At 35.5% G+C, this 20,156-nt stretch overlaps 1 protein-coding gene across 2 annotated transcripts in view; it reads left to right on the forward strand.

The window, feature by feature from the left end:
- Window positions 1-1,944: 1,944 nt before the first annotated feature.
- Window positions 1,945-20,156, forward strand: part of camkvl (CaM kinase-like vesicle-associated, like) — a 73,882-nt gene continuing 55,670 nt past the window's right edge. Inside the window, exon 1 of one of the 2 annotated variants that reach the window (NM_001365448.1) lies at window positions 1,945-2,252. The gene's annotated coding sequence lies outside the window, so the exon portion shown is untranslated. The remainder of the gene's footprint in view (window positions 2,253-20,156) is intronic. The other variant, XM_009296777.5, reaches the window with a different exon arrangement.

Consider the following 20,156-nt stretch of genomic DNA (forward strand, 5'->3'; position numbering starts at 1 on the left):
TGTGCAAAGAAATGCAAATTTAAAAAGACTGAAGATGGGAACAATTTAAAAATATCCAGTGGTCAGGTTAATATTCAGAGAAAAAAAAATCCAGCCAGGATTTGTCCATATTTTACACAAATTTTTATACAAACAGCCACACATTTATTTTTGTGTGTAATAAGTTGTTGGTTACCTGGTCAAATATTTACCTGGTCAATACATATTGATTGATTGAGCTAGTGAGTTTGCATTGTGAGGACCAGTGATGAGAATAAAGGCATTTTAAATAAATGTGGGTATATTGTATACATTAAGTAAAAATGTGTGTAGGGGTGGGACAACTACATGACTGATGATGATTGGTTAAACACAGTTACCAACATGATTGACAGTACAAGGTTTGTTGAAAGATACCAGCTGTAATGTATAGTATCCTATATATTTGAAAGATGTCAAATTCACTTTTATTCATTTATTCATTCATTTTCTTTTTGGCTTAGTACCTTTATTAATCCGGGGTCGCCACAGCGGAATGAACCGCCAACTTATCCAGCATGTTTTTTACGCAGTGGATGCCCTTCCAGACACAACTCATCTCTGGAAAATATACACCCACACACGCTCATTCAACGTTATGCACTACGGACAATTTAGCCTACCCAATTCCCCTGTACCACATGACTTTCGACTGTGAGGGAACCCGGAGCACCCAGAGGAAACCCCCGCGAATGCAGGGGGAACATGCAAACTCCACACAGAAACCCCAGCTGACCCAGCCGATGCTCGAATCAGCGATCTCTTGCTATGAGGCGACAGCACCACCTACTGCCCCACTGCATCGCCATTCATTTTTATATTTTGATTATAAAAATAATACTCCTAATGATACTTTATATTTATACTCTATTTTGTTACATTACTTGATAAACATAATTGTTTTTAGACTAATTTGTTGGCCGTTTGCGGTAAAAAGCTGTACAAATTTCTAAACGATCAATTATGTTTTGTTGTTTTATCATAGAAAGGATAGGGTGGCACGGTGGCTCAGTGGTTAGCACTGTCTCCTCATGGCAAGAACGTCGCTGGTTTGAGTCCCGGCTGGACCAGGTAACATTTCTGTGTGGAGTTTGCATGTTTTCCCCATGTTGGCATAGGTTTCCTCAGGATGCTCCGGTTTCCCCCAGTCCAAAGACATGCACTCTAAGTGAATTGGGTGCATGTGTGAATGTGGGAGTGTGTGGGTGTTTCCCAGTACAGGATTGTGGCTGGAAGGGCATCTGCTGTCTAAAACATGTTTTAAACAGTTGGATAAGTTTGAAAAACACAATAGTTACTTTCCTGTGTAGTTAGTTACTTATATAATGATGTAATTTAGTTATTTAATCATTTACTATTTGTGAAAAGTAACCATAAATAATAACTTTTTTTTTTAATGTATCAATCCCTGGCGAGGACACAATAATGCCCCAAAGATAGTTCACACTTGTTTTGGTGTATTTAAATCAAACTGATGTGAAATATCTTAAACTAAAATAACCAAAAATAGGACATTATGTGAGATATGACCATCAAAAGCTCAGACCTTTCATGTGATCTGATGTGCCCAATTGCCATTCACTAGAATTTCATTTGTGGGTTTTGATCTTTGTACACATTTTTAAGCTCTTTGAAAATGCTTAAATTGCATAAAAAGTTGTTACCTTTATGAATTGTGTTATGTTATAGTAAGTACAAAAGTATACCATGGTTAAACTAGTGTTGTAAAGTCGAGGTTTTTATATAGCTGCTTCATTTTATATAGAAATGGTTAAATGTTTGTAGGTATGATTGCCTTGATCATTTTACTCAATGGCCCCAACCTAAATTGCGTATTAAACATAATAATCATCTTTTAATTAAGAGATAAGAAAAGGTGTTTGTGTGAAGATTGAGAGAAAATATCATTAACACAATGGAACTAAATGAAAACGCGCGCACGTGTATGTGTGAGAGAAGGGAAGGCAAGATAAAGCGCGCGCAAAACTGGAGAGGGAGGGAGAGAGAGATTGGGTGATCCAGATGAAAGCAGAGATTATTTATTTCTCTGGGGGAGAGAGAGAGAAGGAGGGAGGGACAGACAGCAGCATTGCTCGCCGATAGTCTTGTCAGAAACTGCGCCGATCTAATGCGTCTCTCATAAACGCGCCATTAACAGTCGACCAAGGGCTCGCCGTCTTCAAAGTTTGGATTTCCTCATCCATCCCGTGCGTACTCTGTGCCAATCCGAGCAGGTAAAACTACTTTACATGTCTGGTGTATTCTCTTAAATCTGTGTTTTATGGCTTTCCTTTTAAGCTTTTTATTCCTTAGTATTAGCACCATCTGTTGAAACATACCAAGACATGACGATCTCATTCGCTTTTAAGTTTATAAAACGCGACAGAGTTTGTGAGAATGCCACATAAATCCTAACCTGTCAATAAACATGTAGGTGTGTGTGGTGATAGAGATGCTGTTTCTCTGCGCGCATTGCCTCAGGTGTTCTGTGTTTTAATTATTACCGGAGAAATTAGAGAGACAGACCGCATTTTACACCGAAAAGTTGTTTAACACGTGATTTTTAGTCACAAACCAAGAGTGAAGCATTGAGTGTTATAGATTTGCTTTTTAGCGACGTTGCATCAGCCCGCGTGAGATTTTTAAAAACTGTTGTAAGAGCAGGTGCTCAGTAATGCCATGGCAAATAAATGCAGCTTCCCATTTCAGAGCGAGATGAAATAACAAATTAATTATTTACATGGTACATATTGTGGCACAACGTTCCCTAATGGGCTTATTAATGTTTTTGTTCTGAGGCTAAATATTCGTGATTGGGCACTTGTCGCATTTTTCTTGTTGTCGTGTTGTCCTTGCCATTTCTGAGGTATTCTGCCGTTTATTGTACAAGTAGGCTTAACTCGAGAGTGGTTGTTTAGTGCTGAGAGAATTTCAGGGTCTCTGTGTGAGCTGTGCTATTCTTTTGAGGGCCAAAATGTCCTCACAAATATAGTGACATAACATGTTTGAAGTGGTCTTTACTATTTGAAAGGTTCAAAGTAAATGTCGGATTCGTTAAATAAAAACAACAGGTCTAGTATTAAAACATCCTTGTTAAGTTCTTACTAATATAGCTATAAAAGACTTATTATATGCTTATATATATATATATATATATATATATATATATATATATATATATATATATATATATATATATATATATATATATATATATATATATATAAATATTACATAAATGTTATATTTACAGTTAAAGTCAGAATTATAAGGATTTTTTTAACTTAATTTTTTTAACTTACTTATTCTAGTTAAGCCTTTAAATTTGCCCTTTAAGCTGAATACAAAGGTTTTGAAAAATATCAGGTCAAAGATAAAAAGATTTTTTTTAGAAATGAGTTATGAAAACTATTATGTGTGGAAATGTTTGAAAAAAAATCACTTCGTTAAAGAGAAATTGGGGGTGATAATTCTGACTTCAACTGTTTGTGTGTGTGTGTGTGTGTGTGTGTGTGTGTGTGTGTGTGTGTGTGTGTGTGTGTGTGTGTGTGTGTGTGTGTGTCGTAATTCAAAACTGTTAAGAGGAAGAGAAGCGTATTTTCACATTAAAAATTTGCCACAGGTTTTCTTTGAGGATTATGTTTAGGGATAGAGTTATGGTAAGGTAATAAAATAAGCAGTTTTTAAAGTATATAATACATTACATCTGATAAACCAAGCATGTGTGTGTGTGTTCTGAATGCATAATAAAATATCTACAAAGGCACATTGACATTTTGATGACATTTTTAATTTTCACCTGGAGTTGCACCTGTTAGCTTTTTTAAAAAAGTCTTGTCACTAATTTAAATGTCTGTTTGTCAAAGCAACGCATCAGAGTCCCACACGTCTCTTTCATTACTGTTCATTATTGTTTTCATTCAGTCATAATAATCGAACGTCTTCAACCGTTTTTTTCATCCACAGAACTTTGTTATTGTGCTTGCATTGCAAAGCCATTAAAATACTCATATATGCACAAAGTCTTGTACGATACGTTTTGCTTTTCATTTTAACATTTGAGGAAAAAAGAAACATTTAGATGAACTTCACTTACAAAAGCAAATGTATAAAAGCCACATTATAGGCTCTGTTTTCTGTGAAGCTCAGCATACTTATATCAATCTAACAGTTGACGGTTCAGCTTTGGTTGAAGGATACCTTTTTATTTTTTGTTTAATGAATTCAGCATATTTTGAAATAATACTTGGCAGGCTTTGTACAGTATACCATCTCTACAGTGCAGCTGAAAAACTCCGCTCTTATTATTAGCCACATGAAGATGTGTCTGAGTCTGCTGTCAGCTGCCAAACACACTGAAATACAGCACTTTGCAGACAGAAAATGTCAAGCAAATTAGATTTGAGATTTTCATTATTTTAGCGTTTCAGCATATAAACTAAACCATGCAAAGAATTAGTGATTTGGTGTGTAATTTACGAGATGGCATTAATTCCGTTCACAATGCCCTGCCTTGCTGAATGAGGATAGGAAGATCACTGTCGAACCTTCTAGAGCTTTTTCAGCTGCGGGTCGTACAGTAGTTGCTGAAACAGAGACGGTTTTACCCCTGTGCCACACTTAAACAGTCTTTGCAGCCAGAGAGGTGTTTGTGAAAGTGACAGACGCACCCACAGGTGAGCTGTGAACTCGACTGAAATCTTGCACATCCTTTTAACACATAGCAGCATGATGCAGGATTTCCCAGTTAACACTCATTTACAGGATTTCACAAATGCTAAGCCTCTAGAACAGATCTGTTAGAAATGGTTAATGGCCGTGACGGACTCAGATTTGGGAATTGCCAAAAAAAAAAAAAACAGCGGTTGAGCAGATGAGAAAATGGGCCACAGTGGATTAGCAAAGGGGGGAAAAGGGCAAACAAAATAAAACAAAAAAAAGTTGCAGGATTAGTTTGATTGCTGTGAAATTGCATTACAAGACTGAAAGAGACTCTCGTGGAATGAAAAAATACAGTCAGTGGTGGTCTAGAAATGCTGTACTGCAAAATAAATCAGTTGTTTGGCTAGCCTTCAAGTCTATTCAAGTCATTAGGGTCATCTGAGGGGTACAGTAATCTCTTGGTCAAAAAGCTTTTGAGCTGTAATATGTATAATTTGTTTCGTGAAGGTATAGTTTAGCTATTATTGGAATAGGACAGTTAAAGAGAGAGAGAGGAAACGAGAGAGGAGATTAGTGGACTACGAGCCAGGGTTCGAACTTGGGTCACACAAAGTGCTGTTGCACCATATGTCAGAGCACAGCCCACAAGGGAATGGCTATGACTACACTGTCAAAAATATCCTGTAAGTTGTACACAAAAACAGTTACAGTGATAATGTTTCTGCTAGTTGAAGATTAGTCCTGTAAAAAATGATCTCTATTTCAAATATTTTCATAATTATATTTAACAGAGTGAGGAATTTTTCACAGTAGTTCGTATAAAAAAATTTTTTTCTTCTGGAGAATAATAATTTCTGCTAGAATAATAAACAAATAATAAACAGTTTTTAATTTTTTAAGGTCAACATTAGTAGCCATTGTTATACAATTTTTCAGCTTTAAGCTGAATCGTAGTATAAAACATTATGTACTGTCATCATAGTGAACATAAAAGAGATCATTCATACATTTTCTTTTCGGCTTAGTCCCTTTATTAATCCGGGGTTGCCACAGCGGAATGAACCGCCAACTTATCCAGCACGTTTTACACAGCGGATGCCCTTCCAGCCGCAACCCATCACTGGGAAACACTCACACACTCTCATTCACATACACACACTACGGAGAATTTTAGCTTACCCAATTCACCTGTACCGCATGTCTTTGTACTTATGGGGGAAACCAGAGCACCCGGAGGAAACCCACGTTAACACATGGAGAACATGCAAACTCCACAGTGTTGGAAAAAACATATCAAATAATTCTAAGGCTAATAATTCAGCTGTATGTGATGTCATCGGTGCTTTACACTTTACAACTTAAATCTATGAAAATACATTAAGCAATAAAATCTTGTATGCTCAGCCAACTTTAAGTATCACAATATGATTTTTACTTTTGAATATTCTGATAACCAATACGATAATGCAAAAGAGGCTGTTGAATTTGCTGTTGTCTCCACAACTTCCTGGCTGATCTGTCTCAATGTAAGACCAACAACGTAAGATGCATTCGTAGTGGAAACTCTGGTGAGAGTAAACAAATGAGGATGACTAAGCACAGATAGCTAATTGTAAGTGGAAAACAGGGAGTTAAAATTTTAGAGGATTTCACTGTAGGAGAGGTTTTTGCACAGCTGTATTTGTTTAAACCAGAGTACACTGACCAGAAATTTGTTAAAAATTTGTCAACAGTGTGCATTCTGGCCACCGAATGAGGTTTATAATTGATGACCACTTGATAAGACATGCGCTAGCCCCTAGGTGCAGAAGTTTTGCGATTTGATTTATGCCCTTTTTGAAGCTTCAAAAAAGACCACTGCCCAACACCATTATACAACATAAAAAGAGCCAGGATAAAATGTAAAATACTCTGTGTGTTCGTCTAAAAGAAGATAGGAATATTACACCATGTATGATTTGAGAATGAAAAAGTCATGGGGTAATTTTTTTAATTTTGGATAAACTTCTCCTTTAATGCATGGCACGGTGGCGCAGTGGGTAGCTCTGTTGCCTCGCAGCAAGAAGGTCGCTGTTTTGAGCCTTGGCTGAGTCTCTTGGCATTTCTGTGTGAAGTTTGCATGTTCTTCTTGTGTTCGTTTGGGTTTCCCCCACAAGACCAAAGACATGCGCTATAGGTAAATTGGTAAAGCTAAATTGTCCATAGTGTATGTGTGTGAATGAGAGTGTATGGAAGTTTCCGTGATGGATTACAGCTGGAAGGGGATCCGCTGGGTAAAGCATATGCTGGATAAGTTGGTGGTTCATTCGGCTGTGACGATCCCTGATTAATTAAGGGACCAAGCAGAAAAGAAAATGAATGATTGAATGAATATTTATTTAACTGATGGTTTATCAAAAAAAATAATCAAAAGAAAAAATATATAGGGGGACTTGGTTATAAGGACTTACTTTGCAACTGAAAAAGAAGCATTTTAAGTACTAAGTTCACTTTATGGCATGGCATCTCATAGGAAGTAGCAAGACAGCCGGGTAATTTTTTCTGAATACTATTCATGAGTACTGTGCATTTGTTTTACACTATTGTTTTACATGCACGCACCAATGATAGTCTTTACACAAACTGGGTAATAATTAGAATCTAAACCTACCCCAGATGCTAACCATTACACAAACCTCATATAACCAACATTTTTTGGTTGGTATCTCAAATTATATATATATTTTTTACCTGTGATATAGGTGGGAAGTATGCAGTTCTGAAAGCATAAAAACATGTAAAATGTATATGTGAGGAGGTCAGGAAACAGGAAAACTGTTGCAAAAAAGTTTTCCTTTGTCTGTACAACCAGTGGTCCATACAAGTGATCCATAGCAGAACTGACCATATTATGTGTGGTCTAATTTAGCCAGCTGTTTTTATTGTTGCAGTGTTTTTTCAATTATAAGATCCACTGGGTGAAAAGAAGAGAAGTAAAACTTTACTCCAGAGGCGATTGATATCAGTTATGTTTATTTTGGATTTGTCATTTAAAAGCCATTTGCTATAAACAATTCCATATTTAACAAAGTCCTGTTTGGAGAATATGTAAGTGTGTTAAAGGGATAGTTCAGGCTAAAAAACGTAAAAATAAATAAATGAATAAACTTTCGCTTCGTTGAGTGATTTTTATTTTTTAGCATTTTTTAATGGATAGTTAAAGGCATAGTTAAGTCAAATTTATAAATTTACTCACCGTTTACTTTCCAATAAGTACACCCACACAGAATCTGCATGCGCAGACTTCCACAGATTTTTAGACTATCATTGAGTTTATTTATTTACTTGTATAAATGTGTGTAAATTTATATTTATTCAGTTTTTAAAATAATTTCAGTAATATTACTGACAAATATGAAAATGTTGATATGATTTATTTGCAATACAGTTTGTAAAGTAATATTTTCTGTCTTTTAGTAGATTTATTATATGAGAGACTTGCTTTGTTTACAAATTAAGTGCATGTAATTAGACTTGCATTGCAAACATTAAATAAAAGTTAAAAAGCTATTATTTTTTATTTCATATACTTAGTTTTAGTTACAATATTCCCCAAATAATTTCATCTAAATCCGCAGATTTTTTACAAAATTCTGCGCAGAAATAGCTAACAAGTTTCACAGATTCTGTCTTGCCCTACCGATAAGATGTTCCAAACCTTTATGGGTTTTTTTTTTCTTTATTGAACAGAAGATATTTACAAAAATGTTTGAACCTAGTAGTCATTGACATCCATAGTAGGTAAAAAATACTATGAAAGTCATGGCAACTGGTTTCCAGCATTCTTCAAAATATCGTCTTTTACGTTTAAAAGAAAAAAAGGGTTGGAACTACTTGAAATGTCCCTTTAATGACCAGTAAACAAAACCTGATTTCAATTTTTGTGTACTCACAAAACAAAGAAAAATCTGAAAGGCTAATCTGTCTGATTGAAGGATTTTTACTAAAGTAGCAGCAAAATCAAGTTAGGACAAGCACCCAGACAAGATTCAATTCCCATCTGAGATTTCCAAGACACCCGTGAACATCAATCCTTTTCATAAGGAACTCTGAATGATGTCTGCAGATCACATTGGACCTGATCAAACAAAATCTTGCAGGTAACACATGTAAATGTAAGCCACCCATTGAGTATTGTGTTTACATAATTGTGCGCTGAATTCTTATAAAAGGACCCCAGAGTCTGCTAATATACCGAATGTCAGCATTATTATCTGTGATTCTAAAGGATGGAGCTCTGAATCATTCCAGCCCCCATCCTGCGTTCTATCACCTCCAGCTACTCAACAAATTACGCCACTTATGAGAGTAAGTGCTGGCAACCCTGAGCTAGACAGAGTGGAGAACCTTTGCAGGAACATATGCTACCGAGTTCACATTTTTTTCAAAAAGCTTGTTATCACAGTGCAGAAACACAACATGCTACGCTTTCCGCAACACTGGTGAAAAGAAATCACAATCAATGAGTCACAATTGACACTCTATATATAAAGATTGGGTTATTTATAAACATGCTAATACCCATTAGCGCTGTGTCACACAACATCGTTTTCACCTCTTGGATGGTGCCAATTAAGAGGTGACTTAATTTTGGAGACTCATTACAGCAGTTACCCTCAAGATCTGAGATAAATATATTCAGTGTAAACTAATGCGTGCACATAACCAGCCGTTTGTGCAAGAGAAGCCTTTCTGCTCAGTTTCCAACCAGTCCAGCATCCTGTGGGCCACCTTGATGCTCATATATAGCAAGCACTTTCAAGCTAGATTTGTACCTTTTGCCCACACACTACACACCTCCCACTGATGCGTTTTGTAAAATCAGCGTATGGACGGGTGTATTTCAGTACTGCAGGCGCTGAAGTCTCTTGTCCAGTGTTCAACTCGTGAGCTCAGATGTGCTGTTGGCAGTTTTACGCAAATAAATAAACACTTGCTAATCATATCAGCCTGCAACTAATGAGCTATTCTCTGGGATGGATTTGTAATCTCTATAAACACCTCCATTATCGTAAATGGAAATATGATTCATAAAGGGCTTGTGAAACATTGTTATTGCTTTTATAGCTCATATAATTCAGATTTATGTTTATTATAAAGTCGTGATCGTGTTTTAATTGATATGTTGTTAGCATAGGTGCTTTCAGAAAAAGACATTATTACGCATTTGTGTTTAATGTTTCTAGAGGCAACATAATAGTAAAACATCTGAACATTGAATATCTGATTCATGTAGAATATCTAATTCAAAGTACAGGAAAAACAGTACAATCATACAAAAATCTATTTTAAATAAATCACAAATTCTTTCTATAATATATTGTAAAATATAATTTATTTATTCCAGTGATTTCAATGTTGAATTTTTATCACGAATAATCCAGTCACACAATCCCTGCAGAAAAGATTTCTATTTGCTGCTCAAAAACATTTACTATAATTATTTCAAAATGTTAAACTTATTGCTGTACTTCCTTACTCGAGTGTGTGTGAAATTGAGTATAATTGTTAAAAATATTTCCCAGTATTATATATATATGAGCAATATCACAGGAGTATCAGTGTATATATTGCACTGCTACGAGTGTGATATTGTGTTTGTACAACAGTTTGATGGCATAATCATGTATGTAAAAAGAAAATCAAACATGGAGAGTCTAAAAACTCTTTTGTAAGAGGAACTACTTTCTTCCACCATTCATTCACATCTGCAGCTGACGTCAGAACAGCAGAAACCATTTCTACTTTACTAACATCACTTTAGAGCTAGTATTTGAATGATTCTCTGGCGTAATGTCTAAAGAGATGACAAAACAGGTGACTTTGCTGACGTTTTAAGATTATAAGGCTGAACAGCATTAAATGCCATCAGTCTACAGAGATGTCCCAGTATTTCTCTGTTGTAGTCGGGAGATCACAATAATTAACCCTGCAAAACCCAGAGTAAAGCTAACACTACCAGATTACAATAGTATAAATTAAGCACTACTACATACAAGAGAGAAATCAACTTAGAATGTCACTTACCTGATTTATAATGATTTGTTCAGCTCTAGTTGAAACATACACTGAAAAAAATGCTGTTTTTCTCCCCTAAGGACTTAAGCTTCTGGAAGTCATTCATTTCCAATGGAGAGTAGTCCGGGAGCTGCGAGGAGTTCCAATTATCCCCATATGCGGAAAATTCGGATCCGAATTGAGCTGCGTTTCGGTTAAAATATTTGAACAGCTGCAACTAGACCGTATGCGAACGGCCGACCAGATATGTTGTATACCAGTGTTGTCTAAGTAAATCCGTGCACACGAGATGAAAAATAGTAGTTTTTTCGTTATTTTTGGAATCAGAAAAGGTCTTTATTAAATAAACATTTCTATTTATAAATAGGTAATAAAAAATATAATGTTTATATGTTGTATCCACATTCATTCATTTTTTTTTCGGCTTAGTCCCTTTATTAATCCGGGGTCACCACAGCGGAATGAACCACCAACTTATCCAGCACGTTTTTTCGCAGCGGATGCCCTTCCAGCCACAACCATCCATCTCTAGAAAATGTTGTATCCACATTCCCTCAAATTTTTTTGCAGTCTGTGAGTTTCTAGTATACTCATTCATTCAACCATGGTAAACACATCGAGAATGAAGACTCTTGCTTTTGCACTGCTTTATTTTGGACACGGCGAGAACAGCTCTCTCTCATGGTGCACGACAAAACTGAAAATTCTGCGTATTTTGACAGTCTTGTCCAAATGCAGTGGAAAGGTGACTTTATTAAGCGGTCTCTGTCACTACCTTGTGGTGGAATGTCAACCATCTTTTCTCTGCTCAGTATGACACGCTTATGTATGCAGATGCGCTGAAAATAGGCACTATCCTTATAAATAAACTGCATAGTTGCAATCTAAACAACTACAATCTCAACTAAAAAAAAACTCAAAAGTACATTTTGTTGTCCAACAGCAGCAATATTTATTTTCCTCTGCATGATAGTTCTCTGCTTGCCACTCGTGTGGGCGGAGTATATATACTGTTGCATGTGTATATATACAGTTGCAATCAAAATCATTAAACCCCCTTTGATTTTTTTTAATGTTTACCAAATGATGTTTAACAGAGCAAGACATTTTTACAGTTTGTCTAATAATAATATTTTTTCTATTTTCTAATATTTTTCTATTATTTGTTTTATTTCTGCTAGAATAAAAGCATCTAAAAAAAGCATTTAAAGTTTTACACTTTTTTATAACCATTTTAAGTTCAAAATGTAAAGGGGGGCTAATAAATCAGGGTTGGTTAATAATAATAATAATTATATATATATATATATATATATATATATATATATATATATATATATATATATTACTATATATTACAGTATTTTACATATTCACATCACAAATGTAAAATTCTAATGACTGTAATGATTAATCATTCACAGAATTGTAATTTAATCCTTCAAAATCATCTGAATAAAACAAATCACACAAAATAAAATATGAAATGTTATGTTGAAAGTATGTTAATAGTGTACCTTTATATGGACTATATAACAAAGCTGTATAGGCTAACAAATAATTCTGTTATCAGCTGGAGGACACATAGATGTGTCTGTAACATTCCTGTAGCGCAAACAGATGAAAAATGTAACAGCAATGCCAAGGACATTGGTCAGATTTCCAGCAAATGCACGAACCGATGAGAAATATCATCTGAAAGCAGTGCAGCTTTGGATAAAAGCATCTTCCTGTCTGCATTATTGTTTTGAAGAAGCCTGAATGTTGTAAATAAGCATGAAGGGTACATTTTGAACTTGTAAAAAGATGTTAATTGTTGCTTTTAAGTGCACCGTTCCCCAAGTACATGCCCTCATTCATGCCAGCTGAGGTTCTTCTGCTCAGCCGTTCTCTGAATACTCTTCAGGGGTCATAAAGAGTGAAGTTCAGAGCGCACAGCACTGCTATACATCTGCGGCAGTCATGTTGAACGCTAATAATTCCCAGCCCCTGTAGCACTCTTCACCAACATATTAAAGAAAGCTCATATAATGAAATTATTTTTCCTAATATGCGGATATGGGCTAGAGAGGATGAGATGCTCCCCTTAAGACCACCATATCCAGCTCATTGACGTGTCATGAAAGGCCCTTCAGCAGGAACTAACACGGAACAGTGGCAATTATAGTGTAATTGAGATACACAGACAACTGAGCGATTACGAGGGTCATGTGAGCTTTAACGCTCTCGTTCATTCTCTTTCTCTCCGTCAAATTACTTTTAATCATTTGGATGATATCATTTTCAAGCAGAGGCGTTTTCCACCAACTCCACCTCGCTCACGCTCAGACACCTTTTCTGCATAATTTTGTTTCCTGTTGCATGTGAAAATAGACAGAATAGCTTCCACTAGCATTTGTGATGAAACAAAGCACAAAATCAAGGCTTTGTGAGCGAGATAGGCAAGTTGAGGCTTTTTCTGAATCACAATAAAAGCTGGCACCTTTTGTGCTTTCTATTGCATTGAGAGTGCGATAAATACATGCGGGACACGGGAACAAACATAAATCAGTCATGAGGACTTTTCCCTGTAGCCTCATTTTGTCCACCATTACTCCCAACTTGAAGATAAAGAGAGATGGAAAAAGAGAATGGAGAATGAGATGAGGAACAAAAAGAGATGAAGCCTTCGTCATTGAAAGCTTGATCTTCATTATGATGGCGGTGATACGCACGCGCTTGTTATTTTAATACTGAGCCTCTTTCTGTTTATTTATATTGGGAGGGGAAATAAAAACACTGCAGACGTGCAAATTAAATTACTGCTGTTGGTGTCATAATATAAATGTCTGATAATCTCATTTTATTTTCAATATAAGACTGTGATAAATCAAGGTGTGTTGTTCAGCTCATAACAAACCACAATGGTGGACAAGAAAGATTTGGTGAATGTTGTTTTCCTTTGTTCATGTTGCTAATGTTTAAAATGAATTACTTTTAAAACGATTAAACAGCATACATTGTGTTTCTGCTCCTTTTGAAATACACCATTAGTCTTTTTTATTTTTAGATATTACCTTTCATGTAGTATATATTAGGGTTGGGCCGATAGACGATGCCAAACCCGCTTGCGAAAAATACACACCTAGGTCGCGTTTACACTAATACGTCTTAGTATTAAAATGGCATTTAGAACGAAAATGATCCCCATCCACACGTGTCTCCCTCCCAGTCCTCAAATAAGTCCCGCACCCTTCTCACCACCAGATCCCTCCTCACTCTTCAGACCTTCAGAGACGTCACGCGCACTCTGTCAAACACCACCTCCAAAAACCCCAACCCCTGCTCTTCACATGATGATGATGCCATCATCCATCGCGATGTTTCACAATAGACATCGTACGATGCCAAATTGATCGATATCGCCCAACCCTAGTATAGTAACTGTTCGTGAATAGTAACAATTCTGAAGAGAGTTTTACAGATGAATAAATATTTTTGTCTCCTAAATGATTAATTCTGAACTCCAGAAATGAATTGTTAGTAGTTCCATTTTCACAACTGATTCACATAGATCCATAACAGATTTGCATATTGTCATCCGATTGGCTACCCAATGTTCTTTTTTTAACCACTCTCAAACAGTTCAGTTCATTTACAGTGAGTACGTTTACATGGACACCAATTATACGATTTTAATATGATTAAGACAACACTCTGATTAGGAGTCTAGCATATAAACTGAGATCTTTGATTAATTTAATCCAACTAAAGTTATAATCGAACTAAACAGAAATTGAATTAAGACGTGGAGTATGTTGATTTTAGTTACATTATTGAAGTGCAGTACAGACATGTATACATCGCAATCAAACTATTACCTTTTTTGTAGGATTTTTGCCACATTTTGCGACAAGATAGTCTATATACACACACGTCTGTTTGACACTATTCTCTGCACCAACCAAGTCGGTGAAGAACCACAGACACCTGCATTGCAAAATGTGGAGGTTTTTTTCCTTATAGGCGTGCAGTTACAGTATCAAATTGCATTAAAACAACACTCTTCCAGCAGTACATACTCGCATCCAATATCTTGTTCGTGACTGGGTGCATGCATGAAATGTTCGTGAATGAAAGTGAAAATGCCAAACTGCAGTTAAAATCAACAAATTAAAAATGAAACACCTGAAATTACATGAAACTCCAGAGGAAATGTGGATATAACGGTAACGCAATGACGTTAATCGAGTTACGTGCTATAACATGTAAAACAAGATCATAAAAGGAACATTCAAAAAGCAACTCATGTAAACACCTTAATCATATTATTGTCTTATTCAGATTAAGACAAATAATTCAATTATTGACATCCATGTAAACGTAGTCATTGTCAAACTCATGTCAAGAAGATGCCTGTATTATCAAGACACACTTTCACTAAAACTCTTGCAAAATTAAGATCATACTTCATTTTTGCAGTTTGTTTTTTATGATGAGACAGTTTATGAGAGCATTAAGTCAATGAGTGGGTTTATTAAACAAAACCTCAAAAAAGTACGTCTGATGCAACATGCACAAATCTCAATGTCATTTTCATATTCCACTTTAATTGCTGCTGTCATAGTAGGTTTAGTTTAATTATACCAGGGATTTTCTGCCCTGTTATCTTAAATTTGTAGGGTATTTTTGTTCATATTGGTGCCATTTTTACCACAAGACCTTGTTCATTTCCAACTGCAATTCATATTCACTTGTTAATGCTGATCTAGAGGAATTTCACAGCAATAACATATGGCTTGTTTCCACTCAGCAATATGGTTTGGTACAGTACAGTATGCATTTATTTCCATTTCTTCTGTCAGAAGCATTAAAATAGCAAACTGTTTCTACATTTAAACAATGGACTTCAGTGCGCAAAACAAAAAAATATGTGAACGACCTGTACGGCTTTCCTGAAGTTAATCACAACTTTACACCAAACCTATCAAGGGCACTCTTGGCAAGACTGATTAGAGTAACCCGTACCAAGTCGGTACACTGTACTGATCTGTAATGAGGACGAAAAGTAGGAAATAATGTATCGCAATGTAAGTAAAAATTTACCACTGAAAAATATCCTGTTGCAGCTGGAAGGGCATCCCCTGTGTAAAACAGAAGCTGGATAAGCTGGTGGTTCAATTGCGCTGTGGCGACCCCTGATGTATAAAGGTACTAGTCCAAAGAAAAAATGACTGAATGAATGCAATATCCTCTTCCACTTGTGCTTGCAAATGAGTTTTGGGTCATTCAACTAGTTCTTCCAATGTTTTCATCATAAAACTCTAATTATTAAAATTTTTTGCTAAAATCAACTGTCCAGCGTGTTCTGAGGTCTGACAACTTCCAGAAACTGATATGAAGAGTTCAGATGCAAAAACCTCTAAATGCCATCTGAAATTTTTTTCTAAATGAGCATTTTTTAGGCTCCTCATTGTTTTATGGGAATGGATATGTTTTTTTCATAACATAAAATAACAGAACATAAATAAAGGAGGCTATAAAAAATGCTATTTTTTTCCGGGCGAGATTTCAGGCGGAACTCTTCATATATAAATTCAGAATACAAAGTGTTGTGCATGAAAATAAATGTTTACTGCAGTGTCAGTATAACAACCCTAGCCTATATATAATGTTAAATATAATGCAAAAAGGAATCTGATAATGACAAAATTCTAATTTTATCAGTGAAAACAAATGGTCTAATAATGTAGTCAATAAATCAACTTTATAATTATGAATAGTTATATTCTGATGAGCAGTTTTTAGGCTCCTCATTTTTTCATTGCCTTTAACATTAAATAACAGAACATTAATAAAAGAGGCTATAAAACATGCCATTTTTTCTAGGCGAGATTTCAGGCTCAACTGTTCATATATAAATTCAGATCAAGGATGATTGATAATTGAGGCATGCTGGAGTAGAATAATAACTACAATAGACTGGGTCAATGAGAGCAAAATTGTTTTTTTTAGGGAGATTGAATCTTCAAACTTAACCATTTGAGACTCAACATTAATTGGGAAACTATCTGATTATTATGTGAAATTATGTGAAATTGTGAATTATGTGAAATTATTGTGAAAAATATATAATATAATAAAATTATAGTGTTTTTGTCCCTTGAAACCTGTTGAAGGAGGAACCCGAAATATAGGTAAATAGTCAAAGTCTACTTAAGTGGGAAATTTGTAAATGGTGGGAGTGAATGTCTTAAAAAGCAAACATCAGATAAAAATGTTTTTGAATGTTACACTTTATTCCTGTTTAAAGTAGAATAATATGCATTCAATTTTGACCGTTTTATGAGCACTTTTTTACTGATAACCATACAACTAGAAATATGTCCAATTAATGTCTCATATTGCATAATGCATGTTTGATTTGGCCACAGTAACCAACGTGGGGGGATTTGTTTTCCAAAAATTGCATTTATTTATTTATTTATTTATGTTTAAATATTCCTTTCAGTCATTGGTCACTGAAAAGATAGCCACACCCCACTCACAGACTATTGGTTGAGCCAGTATTGGTTAGGACAGTATAAAATGGCATAGTATCAAATTGTTGACAGACTATTTGCTGGGTCATTGTTAAATGCCATTGTTGCATATTGTTTTTCTGCATATTAAACAGGGAAATTAGTCTTTAATTTTAACAAAATCTTTTGGGAAAATGTCTTTTTATTGCAGCTGTAAACAAAAAAATAGAGAGAGTGAAATGATTGATGTTTTAATATAGCTATGTACAGTCAAACTATGTATTATTTCAACAGTTTCACTATCTGACTCATGTGTTCTGTCCTCCTACAGACTTTCTTCGTATTTCTGCCTTTTGGCCTCTTGTCTCCTTCTTTTTGATCACTTTGTTTTTCCACCTTCTCTTGTCCTCGTCCTCCTTTCTGCTCTCTTTCCTAAGCAACTTGTTTCGTGGAGCGCATTTGCCCATCCATGTTAGTAAGTCAGCTGCTGGAGCAATTACAATCACGCACACGCACACACACGCATACATGTTTATAATGTATTCTGTTTAAAACTCATTCACCCCTCTTCACACGCTGTCCCTCGCCGGACATTCTTTAAATAACCAAACCTTTGATGTACAATCTAATGTTCTAGATATATCCGAGGCTGAGACGATAGACCGCTACAGTACAGACAGAGAGCAGAGGCATTACGCAACATATTATTGGAGTAAAATGTGAATACAATGGGAAGTAAAAGTGAAGCGAGCCTGCAATGTCTTTCGGTGACCTGATTTTAGATAATCCACCTATTTAAAACTCTGAATCGTCACCCTGGGTCCTATATTTGGCTGCTTTGTAACCAGTGTGCCTCAGGTTATATAGCATAGGAGATGAGGCTAATTGCTAATCTGTTAGCGCTGTGGGTTTTACTGTGTTGGTGTGACAGGCAGCTTTGACAGTTTACAGTGAGAGGAAGCAGCCAAAACTCTCCAGATGGACACTTTCCAGTGAGTTTGGCCTGCTGATTCAGTTTCCTCTTTGGTCGGCACTTCTGACTCTCAGTCAATGTGTTTTTCTTCACTGGCGTAGTGCTGTTCTAGCTAGCCGAGCATTTCATAATGTATCTCTCAAGAGGGAAAAACATCAGAATCTGTATTGCAACAAGTTAATGGGTTGTTAAGTACCCTTTGCGATAGTGTGGGAAATTTTTCAGGCCGATGGTTAATTTCAGATCGAGGGCACAAAGAGGATAAATGACGCTGAGAGTTTTCGTAACACGGCCACCATTATCTTCATTTCAATCATTAGCTCTGGCTTCAACAGGGAGCGGATTTCACTGCTGAATATTTTACTCTTGCCTTTCTGTTTTCTTCCCTTTCATTTTCCTGCTCTGGTGCAGCTTCCGTGCTCTTCGATCTCTGACGCTGATGCCTTTCGTAGAGGACTTGCACTCTTCCAGCGTTTCATTTCTCTGAAGAATATTCATCTGTAAAAGAGAGCTCGGATTTGAAGTGCTGTAGTTGACCACCTTTAATATGTTATTTATTTTTGTAAATACTTTATTCATAAGCACTCAATGGATATTTGTTTGGACAATCGGAAGGAGTTAAGTTAGTTTAGTAGTTTTATTTAATGTAAGTGGATTGAATATAAAACAATTAAGTCATCGCAAACAAAAAAACAAGGACTGTGCTGTTTTAGCTCATTATAAATAAGTAGTTTGAACTAGGGCTGTGTGATTTAGGAAAAATATCTAATTGCGAATTTATTTATTTTTTATTTATTTATTTAATTTTTTTTACAGATATTGCAATTTCTAATTGATATGTGATTTAATTTTGTAGTCAAGCTTCGGCTCAATAACCTGTATTATAGATTCTTACTGCTAAAATTAGTGTTAGGAGTGTTAGTTAAAAAAAGAACTGAAAAGATATCAATGTACCTTAACATTTATTCAAATTTGCTTAAAAAAATTCAGAAATGAAAACCGTAAACACAAATAAAATGACCTTACCTTTCTTTAAGCTAATTGAACTCAAATTAGGGAGTTAATGTAGCTTATTATAAAAACAAAAAGATAATTATACAAATACAGAACACTTAGCAAACTAACATGGCTTAAACAAATCTGAAATTGTACTTTGCTGTTGCTTGCTGCTAGATTGAGTGTCACTGGCAATACTTTCAGTTGACTTTTTAGCAAGACACTTCTCATATAGCCGCCTGTGGTGCTTTTTTAGGTGCTGGTTGTTGTATTTCTTAGTGCTGTGGCAACAATTTTTACAAATTTTTGTTCGGTGTCTGTGTGTTTAAAACCAAAGTATTCCCATATTACTTGAGTGCTGTTTTTCTAATAATAGAAATTAATGCAATAATGCAAATGCAATAAATAGATAATAATTCATCTATTAATGCTTTTGAAGTGGCAAATGCCATCATACTACTCGTCCATCTATTTGTTTGTTTTTATTGTGGGCGTTCCACATAGTTTGGTTGCACAATTCTGATTGGGCAGAACGAAAGTGTGCTCACTCAATTGGTTAGAAAGCCTATAACACACATGCAGCAGTTACGCATTTGCTCTGGGTGGGGGAAATGAAATAATACATATATATTTCATATCACAGCCTCTTGCTATTAGCTAATCGCAACTTTTCAAATCGCAATTGTGATTGGATTTCGAATAATCGCACAGCCCTAGTTTTAACAAACAGCAAATGTCATTTTTTGAGAGATGCTGAAGCGAGTTTTGTTCTTTAATGTCCAGTGTTTTTGTCATAATTTTCTACCGACAAAAACTAAATATAAATTAAATGATGACATCAACTATAATAAAAATATAATGACATTTTTGTTGACTAAAAAACGAGACAAGAATGTGATTGAGGGATGTATTTTGGTAAATATTCAATCAGAATTAATCTCGGTGTGTTA

This window comes from Danio rerio, chromosome 23 (genome assembly GCF_049306965.1).
Source record: "Danio rerio strain Tuebingen ecotype United States chromosome 23, GRCz12tu, whole genome shotgun sequence".
Lineage (NCBI taxonomy): Eukaryota > Metazoa > Chordata > Actinopteri > Cypriniformes > Danionidae > Danio > Danio rerio.